Raw genomic sequence first — 8825 nt, forward strand, 5'->3', positions numbered from 1 at the left:
ACCAGCCTTTTTTTTTTGAAACGTCTATTTTAAGAAACCAGTCTTCTCTTTTTTTTTATAAGCAAAGACCTTCAAAAAGGCTAATAGTCCTCCTCAACTATTGGAATAATCCAAACAGGGGGTTTAGACCAGTACATGGTAGAATTGTTTTGTTTTTTCCATTGGGCAAGTGCATGATCTACTGAATTACAATTTCTATGTTGAAAACTAAAAATACAAGCAGATAACTTGGATGAAAAAAAGAGAATGTCTTTAAAGATAGCATATGTCCACGAATCCCCATCAAAATTTCCAGCAGCAAATTGGTCAATGGGAGCTTTTGCGTCGCTTTCAACGATGATATGAGTTAAGCGTTGTTCCGCAGCTTTCTTCAGAACTTCCCAGATTGCTCGTGCTTCAGCTTCTTCAGCAGAATGAACGTCGAAGACTAAAGATGCACAAAAGGTTGCTTTTTTTGAGAAATCTCGCATCACAAACCCTGCACCATTTTCTCCAGTAATATCATCAAAGGCACCATCAGCATTACATTTAATCCAACCAAAATTTGGGGGCATCCATTTATCACAAATAGGTATGATGAATAGAACTACTAGGATTCCTAGATTTTCTGGTGAGGAGCATGGCTCTAGCTCTAGCAAGGACAGCAGTAAAGTTTTCCTTACTGTTTTGGAAGATGTAATTGTTTCTACTGTTCCAGGGAGACCAAAGGATATCCACAAAGAGACATTGATCATCCTCAGATAATTTAGACTGATAGTCAATTAACCAAAACAGGAGCCAATCAGTAAAAGATTTGTTTTGAAAAAATTGAGTATTAATGTTAAAATCAGGGATAAACCAGACTCTACTTGCAAAGGGGCAAGTGACCAAAGCATGAATAATAGTCTCATGAGGATCAGAACACCTAGGACAATCCACACTATGCATAGACATTCTAGTGTGAAGAACAGTTCTGGAGGGCAAAGCATTTCTAGCTGCTCTCCAAAGAAAGACCTGAATTCTGTAAGGAACTCTGACTTTCCAAATAAGCTTCCAAAGGTTTTTACCAGGGGAAGGCCTAATGCCTCTGAGCCCCAAGTAGGCAGATTTAGAGGAAAATTTGCCATTCTTTGAAAGATCATAAGCCCTCATATCAGGAGTGAAAAGTTGGCTTAAGGGAATGGAGATAATCTTCTGAACAGAAGCACTATCAAAATGAGTGTTAAGTCTGGACACATCCCAACCTCCTAGTATGGGAATCAATAAAATAAGCAACTTTAATACTAGGATCAGGAGGAACAAGAGGGTTGGGTGTAGCAGATCCTATAGAAGGAATCTATTTATCACACCATGGGTCAATAAATTGACCATCACCAACAATCCAGGAAATAAAAGGTCTTATGAGTTCCTTTATGGCATGCAAACATTTCCAAGTCCAAGAGCATTTGGAAGAGCATTTAGCATTTAAAAAATCATTTTTAGGAAAGTACTTAACCTTAAGAACAGTGGCCAGAAGACAGTTTGGATTTTCAAAGATTCTCCAGGCATTTCTAGCAAGCATTGCTAGATTGTTTAATTCGGCCTTTCTAAAACCCAGACCTCCCTCAGCTTTCGGGGAACATAAGACATCCCATCCAAGGAGGTGAAGCTTTCTATCTTTAGGGTCTAAAGTTTAACCCCACCAGAATTCGCAGAGGTGAGAATCCATTTGTTTACAAATACTTTTAGGGATAAGAAAAGCCCCCATTTGAAAAAGAGGAATGGCTTGACCAATATGCTTGATAAGGGTAGTTCTAGCAGCTTGAGTAATAGCTTATGAAGCCAGATAGAAATTTTGGCATCAATGGCTTGGAGAATACCCATATGGGTCTGAACTTTAGAAGCTTGGAACACAGTGGAAGTGCCAAGATATTTTTCTCCTAAGTCTATGCTATCAATATCTAGAATATTAGCCAAAAGAGCTTTCCTATGTTCAGGGATTTTCCTGTTAAATAAAATGCCAGATTTTTCAAAATTGATTTCTTGTCCAGAGGCAAGACAATACTTTTGAAGATAATCTTTATAACTTGAAAAAAAATTGCAGTAGCTTTTGAAAACAGGAGGGAATCATCAGCAAACAAAAGGTGAGTCATTTCAGGGGCCTCTTTATAAACTTTTATACCTTCTAAGAAACCTTTCTTTTGCAGACTATCAATATAAGAAGAGAGGGATTCAGAAAAAATGATGTACAGTTAGGGAGAGAGGGGGTCCCCCTGCCTTAACCCTCTTTCAGGTTGGAAGAAACTAGTGGGGCTACCATTAAGAAGGACAGAATAAGACACAGTAGAGACACACTTGTTTATCAGTTTAACCCAGTGATTGGAAAGACCCATTTTAGTTAAAACTTTTTCCAAGAAATCCCATTCAAGCTTATCATAAGCCTTAGACATATCAATTTTAATACCAGCTATGCCCTCAAGGTTGTCGTTATGATTGACAACATAAATGGCCTCATTAGCGAGAAAAATATTATCAGAAATGCTCCTCTTAGGGATAAAAGCACTTTGATTTTGAGAAATAATATTTTTCATAAAAGGTTTTCTATTATCCAGGGTTTTGGAATGAATTTTGTAAATGAAGTTACAAATGCCAATTGTCCTATACTGAGTTACCAGTTCAGCAAGAGGGACTTTGGGGATGAGGGCTATGTTGGTATGATTAAAAACCTTAGCAATGTTACCTGTCCTGAAGTAGGTTTAAGTCATATCAACAACAGCATCACCCACTATATGCCAATGTTTTTGATAAAACAAGCATGTAAAACCATCAGGGCCTGGAGACTTTTTTTTCCCCATTTGGAAGACAGCATTCTTAATTTCCTCTGGGGTCAGAAGAGTATTTAAGGATACATTGTATTCATCAGAGAACTTAACAGGGAGGTCAGAAAGGATTTCATCCTGAAATTTCTGAGGTTGGGAGGAATATAGGCCTTTGAAATAATCTATGAAAGAATTTCCAATACTATCTCCATCAGTTAGAATAGTATTCATAGAGTTCTTTATCCAGCTAATAGCATTTCTTTTTCTTCTAAAGAGAGTTACTCTATGGAAATATGGTAAATTTCTGTCACCTTCCAAGAGCCAGACTTCTCTAGATTTGTCCTTCCAATATAATTCCTCCAAGTTATACAGATATTCAAGTCTAGCTTTAAGTCTAGAAGTATTACTGGTGTCAGTAGGATTAGAGACTTGGAGGTCAGTCAGCTCTTTCGTAATAGTAGATATATTGTTTTGAATATTACCAAAGGAAGATTTATTCCAATCTCTTAAGCCTTTCTTAGTACTTAAAAGCTTGTCTTTAAGTTTGTAGGCTGGGGAACCTACCACATTAATAGACCAAGAATTAGTTATAATGTCTCTACAAGTAGGATCCTCTATCCACATGGCCATAAAATGGAAAGGTCTCGGCATACAATTATCCTCATAGTTAAAACATATATGCATAGGGAAATGGTTAGAAGAGTCCCTAGGAAGATTGTTAACACAAAGTTTAGGAAACAGATCTTCAGTAGTTTGGTTAATCAGACATCTATCTAATCTTTCCAGGATTAAGTCAGGGCCTTGTTGCATATTAGACCAAGTAAACCTAGGACCAGAAAAACCGGGATCATGCAGATTAAAAACAGTACAAAAATTCTTAAGATTTTCGAAATCAGGATCATCTACTTCTAGACCACCATTTTTGTCTTCAGTTCCTTATAAAGCATTGAAGTCTCCTATAAAGAAAACTGGTTCATCTAAAGGGGCGGTAGTCTGTTGACATTGTTATTCCCAAAAGGCTTGCCTTAAACTACTATTAGGTTCACCATATATGAAATGAATATGACAGGTCTTGGAATGGATGATGTCAGTAGAACTAACATAGATGCCCCTCAGACTGGATGAAATAACGTTTAGGTGAACCTCCTTCTTCCAAGCAAGAGCAAGACCACCACTTCTACCAACACATGGTACATTAAAAGTACAAGGAAAGCCCATGTTTCTTAATTTTCTAGCAGCCATGTCTTTGTTCATTTTAGTCTCAAACAGGAAAATGATGTCAGGGTTGACATTCTTACAAAGTAAGCTAAGCTTCTTATTAGCAGATTTTTTACCAAAGCCACGAAGATTCCAGGCAATCAGATTGACATTATTGACAGGGAAAAGATTTATGGAATTTTGAGCAATATCAATAGAGGGTGTAGGGTGAGGGTAATTTACCTGGGTGGTAGAGTCAAATCCACCATCAAGAGAAGCACTGGTACCATAACCACTTTGAGAAGCCATTCGGGAGGAATCGAGACTAGAACGGGTAGCATTGAGAAGGGAATTATTGCGGACAACATTGTTGCTTGGGAAGTGTCAGTAGGTACATTATAGCTCCCAAAAGAGTTAAGGATTCGTTGGGTGTTGAGAGAACAAGTTGCGAGATCAATTTCTGGCAGGTCCCCCAATTTGGTAATTGGATGACACAGTTGAGCATAATCAGGTTCAGTAGATATTTGTTCTTCAGGGATAGTTGCAATACTAGTCAAACTAGAATTAGCTCTGGTACGTTTCCGTAAATCATCCCCGGGATTAATCTTTCTTTTGAGGTTTGCTATAGCATCTTGTTCTGCAAGATTAGTTGTTCCTCTGGTGATGATTGAGCTGGTATTTGGGATAGCCGCAGTTTTAAATCTTCTTGAAGAATTGGTGGTACGAATCGGACCACTAGGAGTTGACTCAGAACCAGAGATAGAAGCAGCAACAGTAACATTTTGAGTAGTAACTTGCTTTACAACAATTGGTAGGTCATTTTCTAACTGGGTCACATGTTTCTGAACAGGACCAGCATCGAAGATCTTCAGGGCGGTGGATTTGTTCACAAAAGGGCCCATTTTAAAAGTATTTGATAAACTCTTCTGAAAACTATTTTCCATCCTTTGATTTATAGCTTCAGGTTTTCCTTTATTGCACGCTTCAGTAGCAGTTGATTCAGTCTGTGTTCCTGGTATAACTTCAGTTTGCTGCATAATAGTATCAATAATGATAGTAGAGGAGGAATCAACTTGCTTGACTGCAGCAGGCATCATTAGCTTTGAGACTGTTGGGAGGGTATAGTTGGTACAACGAGCATCAATATCTTTGATTTTTTTCTGCTTTAGTTTCCAAGCAGGGCAGTTTTTATCTTTATGATCAAGAATGCGCCAAGAGGTGCGGAAATATCTTGGAACTTTGATATGTCTGCATTCAATCAGGAAAGGTTCACTTCTACCACTTGTAAAGAGAGGGATACCTGTTGGCAAAGCTTTTTGAATGGGATTCTAATACAAACTTTGACATTCTTCATAAGAGGATGTTTACCAAAAGGATTTTGGGCTTCAATCAGTTCCCCCATGTTGAGGGTGATTTTCTGGAGATCTTCGAATTCAGTGCATTCATTTGGAATGTTGCATAAAATGAACCACATGATTTCTTCATCAAATACGAGTTGATGGTTTAGAGGCCAGCCTTCTATAGGAACAACTTTTAGAACCATTAGATAACCACGGACGAACCGAGGTTTTTGAGAATTGATTCTGTTAAAATCCTCTTAAGATATGTAACGGATAAGAACTTTGTTCCGCTGGCCATTGAAGGTAGTTATGGTTGGGTGTTGAGCTAAAGGCCAATTATTACAGATATAAAATCTGATGGAAGAGGTTGAGATCAACGTTTCACAGCAAGCATATCCCACCATACACCTTTTACAATTAATATCAGCTTCATCTAAGAAAACTTTCTTATCAATGAAGACTGGTTTAGTAAGAGAAGATGGGAGGGTTAGTTTCTCAGTCATTTGAGCATAAAGGGTTTGAATCTCTTGGTTCAGGTTTTGAGTATTCTCTGAGGGTGTGAGATTTCCATCATGTAAGAGAATCGGATATATATGAACATGGATTGATGGAGATCAGGTTTTCAAGTAACTAATATAAAAAAACAAGTGTAGAGAAAGGAATCTCTTGTTGGTACTGTTATGATATTGGATGCAAACAATATGAAGGAAGGATAAACAGGTGGGTTTTGTTTGTATTTGAATTGAACCTTAAAAGGGGAATGAGAAAATTTTTGACTATGGACTGTGGAAATCCCAGGAGAAAATTGGTGTAAGGTAGTTGTAGTTGTGCTGCAAAGTTTGCTTTGGGGAAGGGAGTTAACATATGGAATGTCACTTTCATATCCAGGCTTTATGTGTATTATTCGAGTTGGAGTATTCACGTGAGTATTGTGGAGAGAGGACCACATATGCACAGACCCAATAATACATTGTTGGATCTTCTGAAATAGGTTGGATTGGGGGTGCATGACATGGATTGAGGTTGTTGGATATTTATGGGATTTGTCATTTCTTGGGCTGACGTTTAAGTGATGTTGTAAACTGCCAAATGTACTAATGGTAGGAAAATTGAGGGAAATTTTATGTTGGGGTAGATAGTTCAGGTACTGGTGTTGAGGGTCCATTGAGTGATTTAGTTCAATAGTAATGCCCCGGATCGCAATGGTGTCTCCCAACTGATAATGCCTTCTTCTAGTCTTATCAGATTCGTCATTTCTCGGGCTGGCGTATATGTGGTGAAGTATACTGCCAAAACTAATAATGGTAGGAAAAAGGAGGGAGAATTTTTTTTGGGGTGGATGGATTTGAGGTGGTATGAGAACGTTCATAATGTTTTCTGGTTTGGTGGAAGGGCTAGTAATGCATCTGCCAGAAAAACCCCAAACCGCAATGGTGCCTCCCAACTGATGTTGCCTTCTTCTAGTCTGCATGAAACATAAAATTTTAATTAGACCCCGAAGAGAAACTTCAAAGTTTGGTGACCTTCCAAAGCCTCCCATAATAGCAGTTCCGAGAGGAGTAATGGTAATAATGGATACTAGGTGTTGAAAATAGGTCTTGATAGGGTAATGATGGTTATTAGGGTGAAGGGGGTACGCATGGCTTTGAATGGGCGTAGAGAACAAAGCGACATGACGGTTAACTAAGCGCCATAAATGGTAGTTAATGAACAAAATTGTGCCTTTAAAAGGGGTGTTTTGGGAGAGATTAACATCGCCATTAACAAATTTACCAGAAGAGAAAAGGTTAAGAAAGATTTTAGTAGAGAATGGCAAGTTCCAGTGCCTCAAATAGGCAATTCCTTCCAACTCCGATCAATACAATCAGGCGAAGAACCAGGTGTTTTCTCTGGAGATGGATGAACTAATGAAATTAAGGGATGAGGTTCAGGGGAAGATAAATAGATGTGCAAGTGAGATTGTTGATCGTCAGAGAGAAGAGAAGGAAGGAATAGGAGAGAAGATGAAGAGGCTGAATCGATGTTTGTTGCTTGGTTACCGAAGCATTATGAGAGATCATGTCAGAAAACAGAGGAGAGGTCTGAAAGGGATTAGAAGGATCCAAAGTATGGCAATACAACTGAGAGTGACTCCGAAGAAGATTCTGCAGCAGGGTATGAGTATCATGTGGAAGAGGTAAACACCAGTGAAGAAGGATCTGATGTTGCTGAGGACAGACTAAGGATGGAGAAGTATCTTGATTGGAAGTTGCGAAGGCGGTTTGAGTTTCAGCGGTCCAATCCAACGATATTTTCCAGAACCATGCAGGAGGGAGAACCCAAGGTTGAAGAGGAGAAGCTTGTTTTGATACATCCCCGAACTACTCAAGTAGAAGATTCCAGTGACTCCGATGAGAATCTCCCTGATGCCTCCAATGACAATGAAGAAGAAGAAGAAGAAGAAGATGAAAGTGATGAGGAGGACTCGTCTTCTGTAAATAGCGATACTTCTCCGGCTTCATCAGGCACCAGTTGCAGTGAACGTTATCCGGAGGACGAGGATTGGAGCTACGATGAAGAGGACTGGTAAGGTTCTCTTCTGAAGTGTCGAAAACAGCCAAATTTTCAGACTTTGAGAAAAGTTCGAATATGATCAACAAGTTTTTTTCAAAATGGCTTTCTCGATGCTTGCTCCTAGTATTTTGAATCTTTTTGTGGATGATGGTAAGCTTGCTCTTCTTCTCCTTTCGGTCGGCTTTAGATGGTGTTTTCTTTGTTACCAGTTTTGGAGAAATGTTGGAAGTGGTAGTAGTTGTAAGGTAAGTATTTTGTTGTGTTTGGTTTGCAAATTCTGTGGTGTCTGTAAGATAAGATTTCTGGTAATGATGTTGGTAATGGGTATCAGTTTTTTGGTTTGTAAAGTGGATGAAAAAGTACTGTTATGTTTGGTGTAATCTTTTCTTTGAATGGTACTGTTAAAGTTATTTCTAGCCTGGGAGTAATTGATACTAGAAATGGTGATGAATTTGAACAAGCTGATGATGAAATGGATGAGGATATTAAACAGATGGGTGATTATAAAGTAGGAATTTCTATGATTGTCAGGAGAAACTTGAAAATGCATCAGAAATTTGAGTTTTGTGACGTCACCGTGACGGAGCAGAGCCCTAAAATATTCTAAAAAGATTCGATCATGGGCCACACCGGAAAGGTTACCAAAATCTTCATTCAGTAACAAATGTCATTCAAGAACACCCTACTCAAGTTGTCTGCCCCACTCCCTCTCTATATAAACAGTCCCACAAGTAATATAAGATGGACCTGATAAAGATGAATCGGTGAGAGATTTTTATCCGATCTCAACTCTCATGGAGAACCCATGAATCCATGACGTAACATGTGTGAGCTTCCAATCTGTTCAAAATGAGTAATTCGGAGTAATTGTACACACCGCGGCTTCACACCGCGTTTTCTCCCGAGAGAGATCTGACGGATAAAAATAAAACTCTTTAGAATTGTAGCAGTGGAAGTG

The sequence above is a fragment of the Papaver somniferum genome, chromosome 2 (assembly GCF_003573695.1).
Source record: "Papaver somniferum cultivar HN1 chromosome 2, ASM357369v1, whole genome shotgun sequence".
NCBI classification, from domain to species: Eukaryota; Viridiplantae; Streptophyta; class Magnoliopsida; order Ranunculales; family Papaveraceae; genus Papaver; species Papaver somniferum.